Below are 14,983 nucleotides of genomic sequence, written 5' to 3'. Positions count from 1 at the left end.
TTTTTGAATCTCCATAACTTGTATTTGACACCTTCCACACTTAGGCGTGATTGAGCTTCCAAGTTGATTTTCTGCATCCACAACAGAAATCAACCGGAGCCACTTGTGCGCACCAACTTTCAAGCTGTGACTGAGGTGAGGTGCGATAGACACCACATCAAAACATCTACCCCGTGTGAGGGTCGAACTCACGACCTTGAAATTATGCCACTGAAACGCTGCCAACTGCACATCAGTCAGATTGCAATGCTTTTCTTAAAGAGAGATGGTTTGAATCCACATAAATTGTGTTTGACACCAGGTTGAAAGGCTTTTCTGAGGGAGTGATGTTTTTCGAATCCCAATAACTTGTATTTGACACCTTCCACAGTTGAGAGTCATTGAGCTTCAGAGTGGGCTTTCTGCAGCCACAACAGAGAGCAACCAGAGCAACTTGTACCCACCAACTTTACAGCTGTAACTGAGGTGAAGTGCTATAGAGCCCCCATCAAAACATCTGCCCCGTGTGAGGGTCGAACTCCCGACCTTGGGATGATGCCACTGATACGCTGCCTACTCCACATCAGTCAGGTTAAAACACTTTTCTAAAAGAGAGATGGTTCGAATCCCCAAAATGTGTGTTTGACACCAGATTGCAAGGTCGAACTCACGACCTTGAAATTATGCCTACTGCACATCAGTTAGATTGAATCCCCCATAACTTGTGTTTGACACCAGATTGGAAGGCTTTTTTAAGAGAGTGATGTTTCGCATCCCCTTTACTTTTATTTGACAGCTTCCACAGTTTGGAGTGATAGACCTTCCGAATGGGCTTTCTGCAGCCACCACAGAGACAAATTTTGGCTGTACATTGACTGTAAATAAGTGAGATTGCAAGGCTTTTCTTCAAGAGAGATGGTTTGAATCCCCATAACTTGTGTTTGAGATTGGAAGGTTTTTCTAAGAGAGTGATGTTTCGATTCCCAATAACTTGTATTTGACACCTTCCACAGATTGGAGTGATTGAGCTTCCAAGTTGACGTTCTGTAGATACAACAGAAAGCAATCAGAGCCACTTGTGCCCACCAACTTTCCAGCTGTAAGTGAGGGGAAGCGCTATGGACACCACATGAAAACATCTGCCCCGTGTGAGGTTCGAGCTCACAACCTGACATGCTGCTTACTGCACATCAGTCAGTCTGCAGCGCTTTTCCAATAAAGAGATTGTTCGAATCTCCATAAATGATGTTAGACAGTAAGTTGCAAGATTTTTCTGAAGGAGAGATGGTTCGAATCCCCATAACTTGTGTTTTACACCTTCCACACTCTGGAGTGATTGACCTTCCCAGTGGGCTTTCTGCAGCTAACACAGAGAGCAACCGGAGGCACTTGTGGCCAGCAACTTTCCAGCTGTAACTGAGGGTAAGCGCTATTGACCCTTTAATCAAAATCAATGCCCCGTGTGAGGGTTGAACTCACGACCTTCAGATTATGAGACTGACGCGCTGCCTACTGCGCCAACGAGGCCTGAAAAGCTTGAAAATACATGTATTGTGAGGGTAGACTCACTTTCCCACACTGATTCATTAGTCCTGCAGACTTTGCTAAAAGTAGTCCTTCAAATGACCTGTTGTTTAGACTAAAGGTTAAACACTCAACTCACAAGTTTCTTCATCTGGCTTTTCTTCTCATTTTGAAAGTTTATGGAAAGTTGCAAAAGTGGTAGTTTCACGTTGGATAAACTAGATTGACTTGCCCCATGTCAGTCTATATCAAGAGAAGGAGAGTCTGCAAAGGTGCTTTTGTCACACTGCATATTCTATTATGACAGTAACGGCAAAACCCAAGGAAAATTTGTCTGACTTGACAAGTTTCAGCGGATAATAAGGAGAGCAGAAACTGAAAGACGACAAAGATCTGATTGCAACGCTTTTCTTAAAGAGAGATGGCGTGAATCCCCATTGATTGTGTTTGACACCAGATTACAAGGTTCTTCTACGAGAATATCTTTTTGAATCTCCATAACTTGTATTTGACACCTTCCACACTTAGGCGTGATTGAGCTTCCAAGTTGATTTTCTGCATCCACAACAGAAATCAACCGGAGCCACTTGTGCGCACCAACTTTCAAGCTGTGACTGAGGTGAGGTGCGATAGACACCACATCAAAACATCTACCCCGTGTGAGGGTCGAACTCACGACCTTGAAATTATGCCACTGAAACGCTGCCAACTGCACATCAGTCAGATTGCAATGCTTTTCTTAAAGAGAGATGGTTTGAATCCACATAAATTGTGTTTGACACCAGGTTGAAAGGCTTTTCTGAGGGAGTGATGTTTTTCGAATCCCAATAACTTGTATTTGACACCTTCCACAGTTGAGAGTCATTGAGCTTCAGAGTGGGCTTTCTGCAGCCACAACAGAGAGCAACCAGAGCAACTTGTACCCACCAACTTTACAGCTGTAACTGAGGTGAAGTGCTATAGAGCCCCCATCAAAACATCTGCCCCGTGTGAGGGTCGAACTCCCGACCTTGGGATGATGCCACTGATACGCTGCCTACTCCACATCAGTCAGGTTAAAACACTTTTCTAAAAGAGAGATGGTTCGAATCCCCAAAATGTGTGTTTGACACCAGATTGCAAGGTCGAACTCACGACCTTGAAATTATGCCTACTGCACATCAGTTAGATTGAATCCCCATAACTTGTGTTTGACACCAGATTGGAAGGCTTTTTTAAGAGAGTGATGTTTCGCATCCCCTTTACTTTTATTTGACAGCTTCCACAGTTTGGAGTGATAGACCTTCCGAATGGGCTTTCTGCAGCCACCACAGAGACAAATTTTGGCTGTACATTGACTGTAAATAAGTGAGATTGCAAGGCTTTTCTTCAAGAGAGATGGTTTGAATCCCCATAACTTGTGTTTGAGATTGGAAGGTTTTTCTAAGAGAGTGATGTTTCGAATCCCCATAACTTGTATTTGACACCTTCCACAGATTGTAGTGATTGAGCTTCCAAGTTGACGTTCTGTAGATACAACAGAAAGCAATCAGAGCCACCAACTTTCCAGCTGTAAGTGAGGGGAAGCGCTATGGACACCACATGAAAACATCTGCCCCGTGTGAGGTTCGAGCTCACAACCTGACATGCTGCTTACTGCACATCAGTCAGTCTGCAGCGCTTTTCCAATAAAGAGATTGTTCGAATCTCCATAAATGATGTTAGACAGTAAGTTGCAAGATTTTTCTGAAGGAGAGATGGTTCGAATCCCCATAACTTGTGTTTTACACCTTCCACACTCTGGAGTGATTGACCTTCCCAGTGGGCTTTCTGCAGCTATCACAGAGAGCAACCGGAGGCACTTGTGGCCAGCAACTTTCCAGCTGTAACTGAGGGTAAGCGCTATTGACCCTTTAATCAAAATCAATGCCCCGTGTGAGGGTTGAACTCACGACCTTCAGATTATGAGACTGACGCGCTGCCTACTGCGCCAACGAGGCCTGAAAAGCTTGGAAATACATGTATTGTGAGGGTAGACTCACTTTCCCACACTGATTCATTAGTCCTGCAGACTTTGCTAAAAGTAGTCCTTCAAATGACCTGTTGTTTAGACTAAAGGTTAAACACTCAACTCACAAGTTTCTTCATCTGGCTTTTCTTCTCATTTTGAAAGTTTATGGAAAGTTGCAAAAGTGGTAGTTTCACGTTGGATAAACTAGATTGACTTGCCCCATGTCAGTCTATATCAAGAGAAGGAGAGTCTGCAAAGGTGCTTTTGTCACACTGCATATTCTATTATGACAGTAACGGCAAAACCCAAGGAAAATTTGTCTGACTTGACAAGTTTCAGCGGATAATAAGGAGAGCAGAAACTGAAAGACGACAAAGATCTGATTGCAACGCTTTTCTTAAAGAGAGATGGCGTGAATCCCCATTGATTGTGTTTGACACCAGATTACAAGGTTCTTCTACGAGAATATCTTTTTGAATCTCCATAACTTGTATTTGACACCTTCCACACTTAGGCGTGATTGAGCTTCCAAGTTGATTTTCTGCATCCACAACAGAAATCAACCGGAGCCACTTGTGCGCACCAACTTTCAAGCTGTGACTGAGGTGAGGTGCGATAGACACCACATCAAAACATCTACCCCGTGTGAGGGTCGAACTCACGACCTTGAAATTATGCCACTGAAACGCTGCCAACTGCACATCAGTCAGATTGCAATGCTTTTCTTAAAGAGAGATGGTTTGAATCCACATAAATTGTGTTTGACACCAGGTTGAAAGGCTTTTCTGAGGGAGTGATGTTTTTCGAATCCCAATAACTTGTATTTGACACCTTCCACAGTTGAGAGTCATTGAGCTTCAGAGTGGGCTTTCTGCAGCCACAACAGAGAGCAACCAGAGCAACTTGTACCCACCAACTTTACAGCTGTAACTGAGGTGAAGTGCTATAGAGCCCCCATCAAAACATCTGCCCCGTGTGAGGGTCGAACTCCCGACCTTGGGATGATGCCACTGATACACTGCCTACTCCACATCAGTCAGGTTAAAACACTTTTCTAAAAGAGAGATGGTTCGAATCCCCAAAATGTGTGTTTGACACCAGATTGCAAGGTCGAACTCACGACCTTGAAATTATGCCTACTGCACATCAGTTAGATTGAATCCCCATAACTTGTGTTTGACACCAGATTGGAAGGCTTTTTTAAGAGAGTGATGTTTCGCATCCCCTTTACTTTTATTTGACAGCTTCCACAGTTTGGAGTGATAGACCTTCCGAATGGGCTTTCTGCAGCCACCACAGAGACAAATTTTGGCTGTACATTGACTGTAAATAAGTGAGATTGCAAGGCTTTTCTTCAAGAGAGATGGTTTGAATCCCCATAACTTGTGTTTGAGATTGGAAGGTTTTTCTAAGAGAGTGATGTTTCGAATCCCAATAACTTGTATTTGACACCTTCCACAGATTGGAGTGATTGAGCTTCCAAGTTGACGTTCTGTAGATACAACAGAAAGCAATCAGAGCCACTTGTGCCCACCAACTTTCCAGCTGTAAGTGAGGGGAAGCGCTATGGACACCACATGAAAACATCTGCCCCGTGTGAGGTTCGAGCTCACAACCTGACATGCTGCTTACTGCACATCAGTCAGTCTGCAGCGCTTTTCCAATAAAGAGATTGTTCGAATCTCCATAAATGATGTTAGACAGTAAGTTGCAAGATTTTTCTGAAGGAGAGATGGTTCGAATCCCCATAACTTGTGTTTAACACCTTCCACACTCTGGAGTGATTGACCTTCCCAGTGGGCTTTCTGCAGCTAACACAGAGAGCAACCGGAGGCACTTGTGGCCAGCAACTTTCCAGCTGTAACTGAGGGTAAGCGCTATTGACCCTTTAATCAAAATCAATGCCCCGTGTGAGGGTTGAACTCACGACCTTCAGATTATGAGACTGACGCGCTGCCTACTGCGCCAACGAGGCCTGAAAAGCTTGAAAATACATGTATTGTGAGGGTAGACTCACTTTCCCACACTGATTCATTAGTCCTGCAGACTTTGCTAAAAGTAGTCCTTCAAATGACCTGTTGTTTAGACTAAAGGTTAAACACTCAACTCAAAAGTTTCTTCATCTGGCTTTTCTTCTCATTTTGAAAGTTTATGGAAAGTTGCAAAAGTGGTAGTTTCACGTTGGATAAACTAGATTGACTTGCCCCATGTCAGTCTATATATAGAGAAGGAGAGTCTGCAAAGGTGCTTTTGTCACACTGCATATTCTATTATGACAGTAACGGCAAAACCCAAGGAAAAGTTGTCTGACTTGACAAGTTTCAGCGGATAATAAGGAGAGCAGAAACTGAAAGACGACAAAGATCTGATTGCAACGCTTTTCTTAAAGAGAGATGGCGTGAATCCCCATTGATTGTGTTTGACACCAGATTACAAGGTTCTTCTACGAGAATATCTTTTTGAATCTCCATAACTTGTATTTGACACCTTCCACACTTAGGCGTGATTGAGCTTCCAAGTTGATTTTCTGCATCCACAACAGAAATCAACCGGAGCCACTTGTGCCCACCAACTTTCAAGCTGTGACTGAGGTGAGGTGCGATAGACACCACATCAAAACAACTACCCCGTGTGAGGGTCGAGCTCACGACCTTGAAATTATGCCACTGACACGCTGCCAACTGCGCATCAGTCAGATTGCAATGCTATTCTTAAAGAGAGATGGTTTGAATCCACATACATTGTGTTTGACACCAGGTTGAAAGGCTTTTCTGAGGGAGTGATGTTTTTCGAATCCCAATAACTTGTATTTGACACCTTCTACAGTTGAGAGTCATTGAGCTTCAGAGTGGGCTTTCTGCAGCCACAACAGAGAGCAACCAGAGCAACTTGTACCCACCAACTTTACAGCTGTAACTGAGGTGAAGTGCTATAGAGCCCCCATCAAAACATCTGCCCCGTGTGAGGGTCGAACTCTCGACCTTGGGATGATGCCACTGATACGGTGCCTACTCCACATCAGTCAGGTTAAAACACTTTTCTAAAAGAGAGATGGTTCGAATCCCCAAAATGTGTGTTTGACACCAGATTGCAAGGTCGAACTCACAACCTTGAGATTATGCCTACTGCACATCAGTTAGATTGAATCCCCATAACGTGTTTGACACCAGATTGGAAGGCTTTTTTAAGAGAGTGATGTTTCACATCCCCTTTACTTTTATTTGACAGCTTCCACAGTTTGGAGTGATAGACCTTCCGAATGGGCTTTCTGCAGCCACCACAGAAACAAATTTTGGCTGTACATTGACTGTAAATAAGTGAGATTGCAAGGCTTTTCTTCAAGAGAGATGGTTTGAATCCCCATAACTTGTGTTTGAGATTGGAAGGTTTTTCTAAGAGAGTGATGTTTCGAATCCCCATAACTTGTATTTGACACCTTCCACAGATTGGAGTGATTGAGCTTCCAAGTTGACGTTCTGTAGATACAACAGAAAGCAATCAGAGCCACTTGTGCCCACCAACTTTCCAGCTGTAAGTGAGGGGAAGCGCTATGGACACCACATCAAAACATCTGCCCCGTGTGAGGTTCGAGCTCACAACCTTGAGATTATGCCGCTGACATGCTGCTTGTGTCAAACACAATTACAAGTACAACGTTGTTTATCGTTGAAACTTGATTAGATATGAATAAATATGAAGGACAAAGCAGTCTTAACTTGGTTTGAGTTAAGGAATTCGTTTTATAGGAGAATTCGAATTCGTGCATAACTCGTAAAATAGAGCTTATTTTCGGATTCCTGAAGAATGAGTCTGGTTCTTTCTCATAATACAAAGTTTGTTGTTTATTGTTGAAACTTCATCAGAAGTGAAGAAATAAATGAATGCCTATCAACAAATGTGGGATCTAAACTCTAGTGCTTCCTCTAAAATAATTTCCTTTCTCAATTCAGAAATGTGTGTGTGTAAGTCACAACACCCGTGACACCAAAACGGCTTTCTTTTCTCTCTTTTCTCTACACTCTGCACTGTGAGCACACACACCAAATCAGAAAGGCTTTTTTCTCTCTTTTCTACATTATGGACTGTGGGGACACAAAACCGCTCTCTTTTTTTTTTTTTTTTGATTGTGTGCCAGGGCGTTGTCTCTCGTATTAGATTTTTCTCATCTCTGTTTGAACGTACACCCAGGTAAATATTCCTGTAGTCTTCTCATACCGACTATGGACCCATTCATTGTTTAACTTCACTATTTTGCAAATCCTAATTGAATATTACACATTGACATTGAACTTTACTGGATAAGCAGGTCTTCATTGCATTCAGCAGCCTATATGTGAGCATCTATGTGTAAGCTGTTCTTCTTTGCATTTATCAGCAGCAAGCAATTCTTCATTGCACATGCATATGAAAATAGTAAAACAATTCCAATGCGTTTGCGAAACCTTCTATATCAGGAGTGTCCAGGAGTGATGCTGGGAATAGAACCTCTTTCCCAGAATAGTTCAACCTTCATTACTCTGTCACACCGTAATGAAGTGCGGGCCCCGGTGCGGTCACAGAGTCGGGAGAACAAGAACTCTTAGTTCAAACAAAAGTTTATTGGATAACAGAAGATCTCACACAGAGGTAAAACGTGGCCTGGTGAGCAGGGAAGTCGGCCTGCAGAACCGGAACAAAAAACCAAGGTAATCCAAGAGCTGAAAATAATCCACAAAACATTAAAGGTCAGGATCCAGGTCGTGAACCAAACAGGCATAACAAATACATTAACACACGAGCAAAGCATGGCAGAGAAGACCAGATATTTAAACTAACGGGGCAATCAAAGGAAGATGGAACACAGGTGACTTAAGAACCAGGTGTCACAGCTGTGGCTGTGACAGTACCCCCCCTCCGACGACCGCCTTTAGGCGGCCCACCAGGCTTGTTAGGGTGGGCTCTGTAGAAGTCAGTGATGAGTGAGTGGTCCAGAATAAACCGACGTGGAACCCAAGAACGCTCCTCCTGCCCATAACCCTCCCAGTCAACCAAAATCTGGAAACCCCTGCCACGACGTCTGACATTCAGAATCTGACAAACGGAGTAAGCAGGATGGCCATCCACGACCAGGGGGGGAGGAGGAGATTCAGCTGGAGGGCCATGTGCACAAGAGGTGACTGGCTTTAAGAGGGAAACATGAAATGTGGGGTGTACCTTAAGGGAGTCTGGGAGCATAAGGCGCACAGCCGAGGGATTAATGATTCTGACCACTGGAAAAGGACCAATGAAACGAGGAGCCAGCTTTCGGGAGTCTACCTGCAAAGGCAGGTCCCTGGTGGATAACCACACCATCTGCCCAGGCTGATAATTAGGAGCGGGCGAACGCCGACGGTCCGCCAACCGTTGGTTCCTGGCAGCGGACCTAACTAAAGCAGCCCGAGCCTCCCGCCACACTCTGCGAACCCGTCGCAAGTGTTCCTGTATAGAAGGGACGGACACCTCATCCTCCTGGGAAAGGAACAAAGGGGGTTGAAAACCATACATTACCATGAATGGCGACATACCAGTAGCAGATGTGGAGAGACTGTTATGAGCATACTCCACCCAAGGCAGCTGAACACTCCAGGAGGACGGGTTACGTGCACACACACATCTTAAAGCGGCCTCCAGGTCCTGGTTGGCCCGTTCTGTCTGGCCGTTTGACTGAGGATGGTACCCATACGATAAACTAATCCTTGCCCCAACGCTCCACAGAATGCTCGCCAAACCTTGGAAGAAAACCGGGGTCCCCGATCAGAAACTATGTCCATGGGGATACCATGGAGACGAAAAACATGGTGAACTAAGAGCTCAGCAGTTTCAAGAGCAGAAGGGAGCTTCGACAGTAGCACAAAATGCACAGCCTTAGAAAAACGATCAATAACAGTAAGGATGACAGAGTTACCTGCAAAAGGAGGCAGACCAGAGACAAAATCCACCGCGATGTGAGACCACGGCCTTGAGGGAAAGGGGAGAGGGTTCAGCAAGCCAGCGGGCCGTTGGTGCGAGGCCTTCCCTCGGGCAAAGACGGAGCAAGCTGCCACAAACTGATTGGTGTCACGAACCAGCGTGGGCCACCAGAACCGCTGTCGAATAAGCTTAAGTGTGCGTGCCGCCCTAGGATGGCAGGCCAATTTGGAGGAGTGCTCCCACTGCAGCACCTGAGATCTAACGTTCTCGGGAACGAACAAGCAGTTAGGTGGTCCAATCTCTGGACGGGGACAACGGGAAAGGGCCCTCTTAACCTGCTGCTCAACCTCCCAATGGACTGCCCCCACAAAACAGCTTGGAGGGAGCAAAGACTCAGAAGGATCAGTCAATGGCTGTCTCTCTGTCTGACGGGAAAGGGCATCAGGCTTTAAATTACAGGAACCTGGTCTGTAAGAGAGAGTAAAATTAAATCGGCTTAAAAAACGTGCCCATCTGGCCTGTCGAGAATTGAGACGTTTGGCTCGCTGAAGGTAGGCTAAATTCTTATGGTCCATCCAAACCACAAACGGAATTTCTGCCCCCTCCAGCCAGTGTCTCCACTCTTCTAATGCCAGAACGACTGCTAAAAGCTCTCGGTTACCCACGTCATAGTTGCGCTCAGCCGGAGACAGCCGGCGAGAAAAATAGGCGCAAGGATGAAACTTCTCTTCTGAGATCTGTGAAAGCCCGGCTCCCACACCACTGTCAGAGGCATCCACCTCCACCATGAACTGCTTAGAGGCATCAGGGTGGATGAGAACAGGCGCAGAAGAAAACAGTGCTTTAAGTTTTAAGAATGCCTGGGCAGCTTCAGAGGTCCAGGTAAAAGGGCTGGAGGTGGAGGTAAGTTGGGTGAGTGGTGCAGCTACCTTACTAAAATAAAAATTAGCAAAACCAAGGAAACGCTGAAGCTGCTTGCGGTTTTCAGGTACTGGCCACTCAACCACCGCCCTTACCTTGGCTGGATCAGAGCGAATCTGTCCCCTTTCTATGACAAAGCCCAAAAAGGAGACTGACTGGACATAGAATTCGCACTTCTCAGCCTTTACAAATAGTCTGTTCTCAAGTAACCTTTGGAGAACTAGTCTGACATGCTTGCAATGCTTGCAATGTTCCGTGATTGACCTTCCAAGTTGATTTTCTGCATCCACAACAGAAATCAACTGGAGCCACTTGTGCCCACCAACTTTCAAGCTGTGACTGAGGTGAGGTGCGATAGACACCACATCAAAACATCTACCCCGTGTGAGGGTCGAGCTCACAACCTTGAAATTATGCCACTGAAACGCTGCCAACTGCACATCAGTCAGATTGCAATGCTTTTCTTAAAGAGAGATGGTTTGAATCCACATAAATTGTGTTTGACACCAGGTTGAAAGGCTTTTCTGAGGGAGTGATGTTTTTCGAATCCCAATAACTTGTATTTGACACCTTCCACAGTTGAGAGTCATTGAGCTTCAGAGTGGGCTTTCTGCAGCCACAACAGAGAGCAACCAGAGCAACTTGTACCCACCAACTTTACAGCTGTAACTGAGGTGAAGTGCTATAGAGCCCCCATCAAAACATCTGCCCCGTGTGAGGGTCGAACTCATGACCTTGGGATGATGCCACTGATACGCTGCCTACTCCACATCAGTCAGGTTAAAACACTTTTCTAAAAGAGAGATGGTTCGAATCCCCAAAATGTGTGTTTGACACCAGATTGCAAGGTCGAACTCACGACCTTGAAATTATGCCTACTGCACATCAGTTAGATTGAATCCCCATAACTTGTGTTTGACACCAGATTGGAAGGCTTTTTTAAGAGAGTGATGTTTCGCATCCCCTTTACTTTTATTTGACAGCTTCCACAGTTTGGAGTGATAGACCTTCCGAATGGGCTTTCTGCAGCCACCACAGAGACAAATTTTGGCTGTACATTGACTGTAAATAAGTGAGATTGCAAGGCTTTTCTTCAAGAGAGATGGTTTGAATCCCCATAACTTGTGTTTGAGATTGGAAGGTTTTTCTAAGAGAGTGATGTTTCGAATCCCCATAACTTGTATTTGACACCTTCCACAGATTGTAGTGATTGAGCTTCCAAGTTGACGTTCTGTAGATACAACAGAAAGCAATCAGAGCCACCAACTTTCCAGCTGTAAGTGAGGGGAAGCGCTATGGACACCACATGAAAACATGTGCCCCGTGTGAGGTTCGAGCTCACAACCTGACATGCTGCTTACTGCACATCAGTCAGTCTGCAGCGCTTTTCCAATAAAGAGATTGTTCGAATCTCCATAAATGATGTTAGACAGTAAGTTGCAAGATTTTTCTGAAGGAGAGATGGTTCGAATCCCCATAACTTGTGTTTTACACCTTCCACACTCTGGAGTGATTGACCTTCCCAGTGGGCTTTCTGCAGCTAACACAGAGAGCAACCGGAGGCACTTGTGGCCAGCAACTTTCCAGCTGTAACTGAGGGTAAGCGCTATTGACCCTTTAATCAAAATCAATGCCCCGTGTGAGGGTTGAACTCACGACCTTCAGATTATGAGACTGACGCGCTGCCTACTGCGCCAACGAGGCCTGAAAAGCTTGAAAATACATGTATTGTGAGGGTAGACTCACTTTCCCACACTGATTCATTAGTCCTGCAGACTTTGCTAAAAGTAGTCCTTCAAATGACCTGTTGTTTAGACTAAAGGTTAAACACTCAACTCACAAGTTTCTTCATCTGGCTTTTCTTCTCATTTTGAAAGTTTATGGAAAGTTGCAAAAGTGGTAGTTTCACGTTGGATAAACTAGATTGACTTGCCCCATGTCAGTCTATATCAAGAGAAGGAGAGTCTGCAAAGGTGCTTTTGTCACACTGCATATTCTATTATGACAGTAACGGCAAAACCCAAGGAAAATTTGTCTGACTTGACAAGTTTCAGCGGATAATAAGGAGAGCAGAAACTGAAAGACGACAAAGATCTGATTGCAACGCTTTTCTTAAAGAGAGATGGCGTGAATCCCCATTGATTGTGTTTGACACCAGATTACAAGGTTCTTCTACGAGAATATCTTTTTGAATCTCCATAACTTGTATTTGACACCTTCCACACTTAGGCGTGATTGAGCTTCCAAGTTGATTTTCTGCATCCACAACAGAAATCAACCGGAGCCACTTGTGCGCACCAACTTTCAAGCTGTGACTGAGGTGAGGTGCGATAGACACCACATCAAAACATCTACCCCGTGTGAGGGTCGAGCTCACGACCTTGAAATTATGCCACTGAAACGCTGCCAACTGCACATCAGTCAGATTGCAATGCTTTTCTTAAAGAGAGGTGGTTTGAATCCACATAAATTGTGTTTGACACCAGGTTGAAAGGCTTTTCTGAGGGAGTGATGTTTTTCGAATCCCAATAACTTGTATTTGACACCTTCCACAGTTGAGAGTCATTGAGCTTCAGAGTGGGCTTTCTGCAGCCACAACAGAGAGCAACCAGAGCAACTTGTACCCACCAACTTTACAGCTGTAACTGAGGTGAAGTGCTATAGAGCCCCCATCAAAACATCTGCCCCGTGTGAGGGTCGAACTCCCGACCTTGGGATGATGCCACTGATACGCTGCCTACTCCACATCAGTCAGGTTAAAACACTTTTCTAAAAGAGAGATGGTTCGAATCCCCAAAATGTGTGTTTGACACCAGATTGCAAGGTCGAACTCACGACCTTGAAATTATGCCTACTGCACATCAGTTAGATTGAATCCCCATAACTTGTGTTTGACACCAGATTGGAAGGCTTTTTTAAGAGAGTGATGTTTCGCATCCCCTTTACTTTTATTTGACAGCTTCCACAGTTTGGAGTGATAGACCTTCCGAATGGGCTTTCTGCAGCCACCACAGAGACAAATTTTGGCTGTACATTGACTGTAAATAAGTGAGATTGCAAGGCTTTTCTTCAAGAGAGATGGTTTGAATCCCCATAACTTGTGTTTGAGATTGGAAGGTTTTTCTAAGAGAGTGATGTTTCGAATCCCAATAACTTGTATTTGACACCTTCCACAGATTGGAGTGATTGAGCTTCCAAGTTGACGTTCTGTAGATACAACAGAAAGCAATCAGAGCCACTTGTGCCCACCAACTTTCCAGCTGTAAGTGAGGGGAAGCGCTATGGACACCACATCAAAACATCTGCCCCGTGTGAGGTTCGAGCTCACAACCTGACATGCTGCTTACTGCACATCAGTCAGTCTGCAGCGCTTTTCCAATAAAGAGATTGTTCGAATCTCCATAAATGATGTTAGACAGTAAGTTGCAAGATTTTTCTGAAGGAGAGATGGTTCGAATCCCCATAACTTGTGTTTAACACCTTCCACACTCTGGAGTGATTGACCTTCCCAGTGGGCTTTCTGCAGCTAACACAGAGAGCAACCGGAGGCACTTGTGGCCAGCAACTTTCCAGCTGTAACTGAGGGTAAGCGCTATTGACCCTTTAATCAAAATCAATGCCCCGTGTGAGGGTTGAACTCACGACCTTCAGATTATGAGACTGACGCGCTGCCTACTGCGCCAACGAGGCCTGAAAAGCTTGAAAATACATGTATTGTGAGCCTAGACTCACTTTCCCACACTGATTCATTAGTCCTGCAGACTTTGCTAAAAGTAGTCCTTCAAATGACCTGTTGTTTAGACTAAAGGTTAAACACTCAACTCACAAGTTTCTTCATCTGGCTTTTCTTCTCATTTTGAAAGTTTATGGAAAGTTGCAAAAGTGGTAGTTTCACGTTGGATAAACTAGATTGACTTGCCCCATGTCAGTCTATATATAGAGAAGGAGAGTCTGCAAAGGTGCTTTTGTCACACTGCATATTCTATTATGACAGTAACGTCAAAACCCAAGGAAAAGTTGTCTGACTTGACAAGTTTCAGCGGATAATAAGGAGAGCAGAAACTGAAAGACGACAAAGATCTGATTGCAACGCTTTTCTTAAAGAGAGATGGCGTGAATCCCCATTGATTGTGTTTGACACCAGATTACAAGGTTCTTCTACGAGAATATCTTTTTGAATCTCCATAACTTGTATTTGACACCTTCCACACTTAGGCGTGATTGAGCTTCCAAGTTGATTTTCTGCATCCACAACAGAAATCAACCGGAGCCACTTGTGCCCACCAACTTTCAAGCTGTGACTGAGGTGAGGTGCGATAGACACCACATCAAAACAACTACCCCGTGTGAGGGTCGAGCTCACGACCTTGAAATTATGCCACTGACACGCTGCCAACTGCGCATCAGTCAGATTGCAATGCTATTCTTAAAGAGAGATGGTTTGAATCCACATACATTGTGTTTGACACCAGGTTGAAAGGCTTTTCTGAGGGAGTGATGTTTTTCGAATCCCAATAACTTGTATTTGACACCTTCTACAGTTGAGAGTCATTGAGCTTCAGAGTGGGCTTTCTGCAGCCACAACAGAGAGCAACCAGAGCAACTTGTACCCACCAACTTTACAGCTGTAACTGAGGTGAA

At 44.7% G+C, this 14,983-nt stretch overlaps 5 non-coding genes across 5 annotated transcripts; all 5 read right to left on the bottom strand.

Moving 5' to 3' along the window:
• Positions 1 to 1,433: 1,433 nt before the first annotated feature.
• On the bottom strand, positions 1,434 to 1,506 carry trnam-cau (transfer RNA methionine (anticodon CAU)). The gene has a single exon. It is a non-coding gene; the product is annotated as a tRNA-Met (tRNA).
• Positions 1,507 to 3,409: 1,903 nt separating this feature from the next.
• trnam-cau (transfer RNA methionine (anticodon CAU)) lies at positions 3,410 to 3,482 on the bottom strand. Its single transcript has one exon. It is a non-coding gene; the product is annotated as a tRNA-Met (tRNA).
• A 1,913-nt stretch (positions 3,483 to 5,395) lies between these two features.
• On the bottom strand, positions 5,396 to 5,468 carry trnam-cau (transfer RNA methionine (anticodon CAU)). Its single transcript has one exon. It is a non-coding gene; the product is annotated as a tRNA-Met (tRNA).
• Positions 5,469 to 11,973: 6,505 nt separating this feature from the next.
• On the bottom strand, positions 11,974 to 12,046 carry trnam-cau (transfer RNA methionine (anticodon CAU)). Its single transcript has one exon. It is a non-coding gene; the product is annotated as a tRNA-Met (tRNA).
• Positions 12,047 to 13,959: 1,913 nt separating this feature from the next.
• Positions 13,960 to 14,032, bottom strand: trnam-cau (transfer RNA methionine (anticodon CAU)). Its single transcript has one exon. It is a non-coding gene; the product is annotated as a tRNA-Met (tRNA).
• Positions 14,033 to 14,983: the final 951 nt, after the last annotated feature.

Source organism: Leuresthes tenuis, unplaced genomic scaffold, assembly GCF_036924035.1.
Source record: "Leuresthes tenuis unplaced genomic scaffold, fLeuTen1.0.hap1 SCAF_21, whole genome shotgun sequence".
NCBI lineage: Eukaryota > Metazoa > Chordata > Actinopteri > Atheriniformes > Atherinopsidae > Leuresthes > Leuresthes tenuis.
The sequence above is the reverse complement of the archived record's forward strand: the minus strand, read 5'-3'. Positions and strand labels throughout refer to the sequence as shown.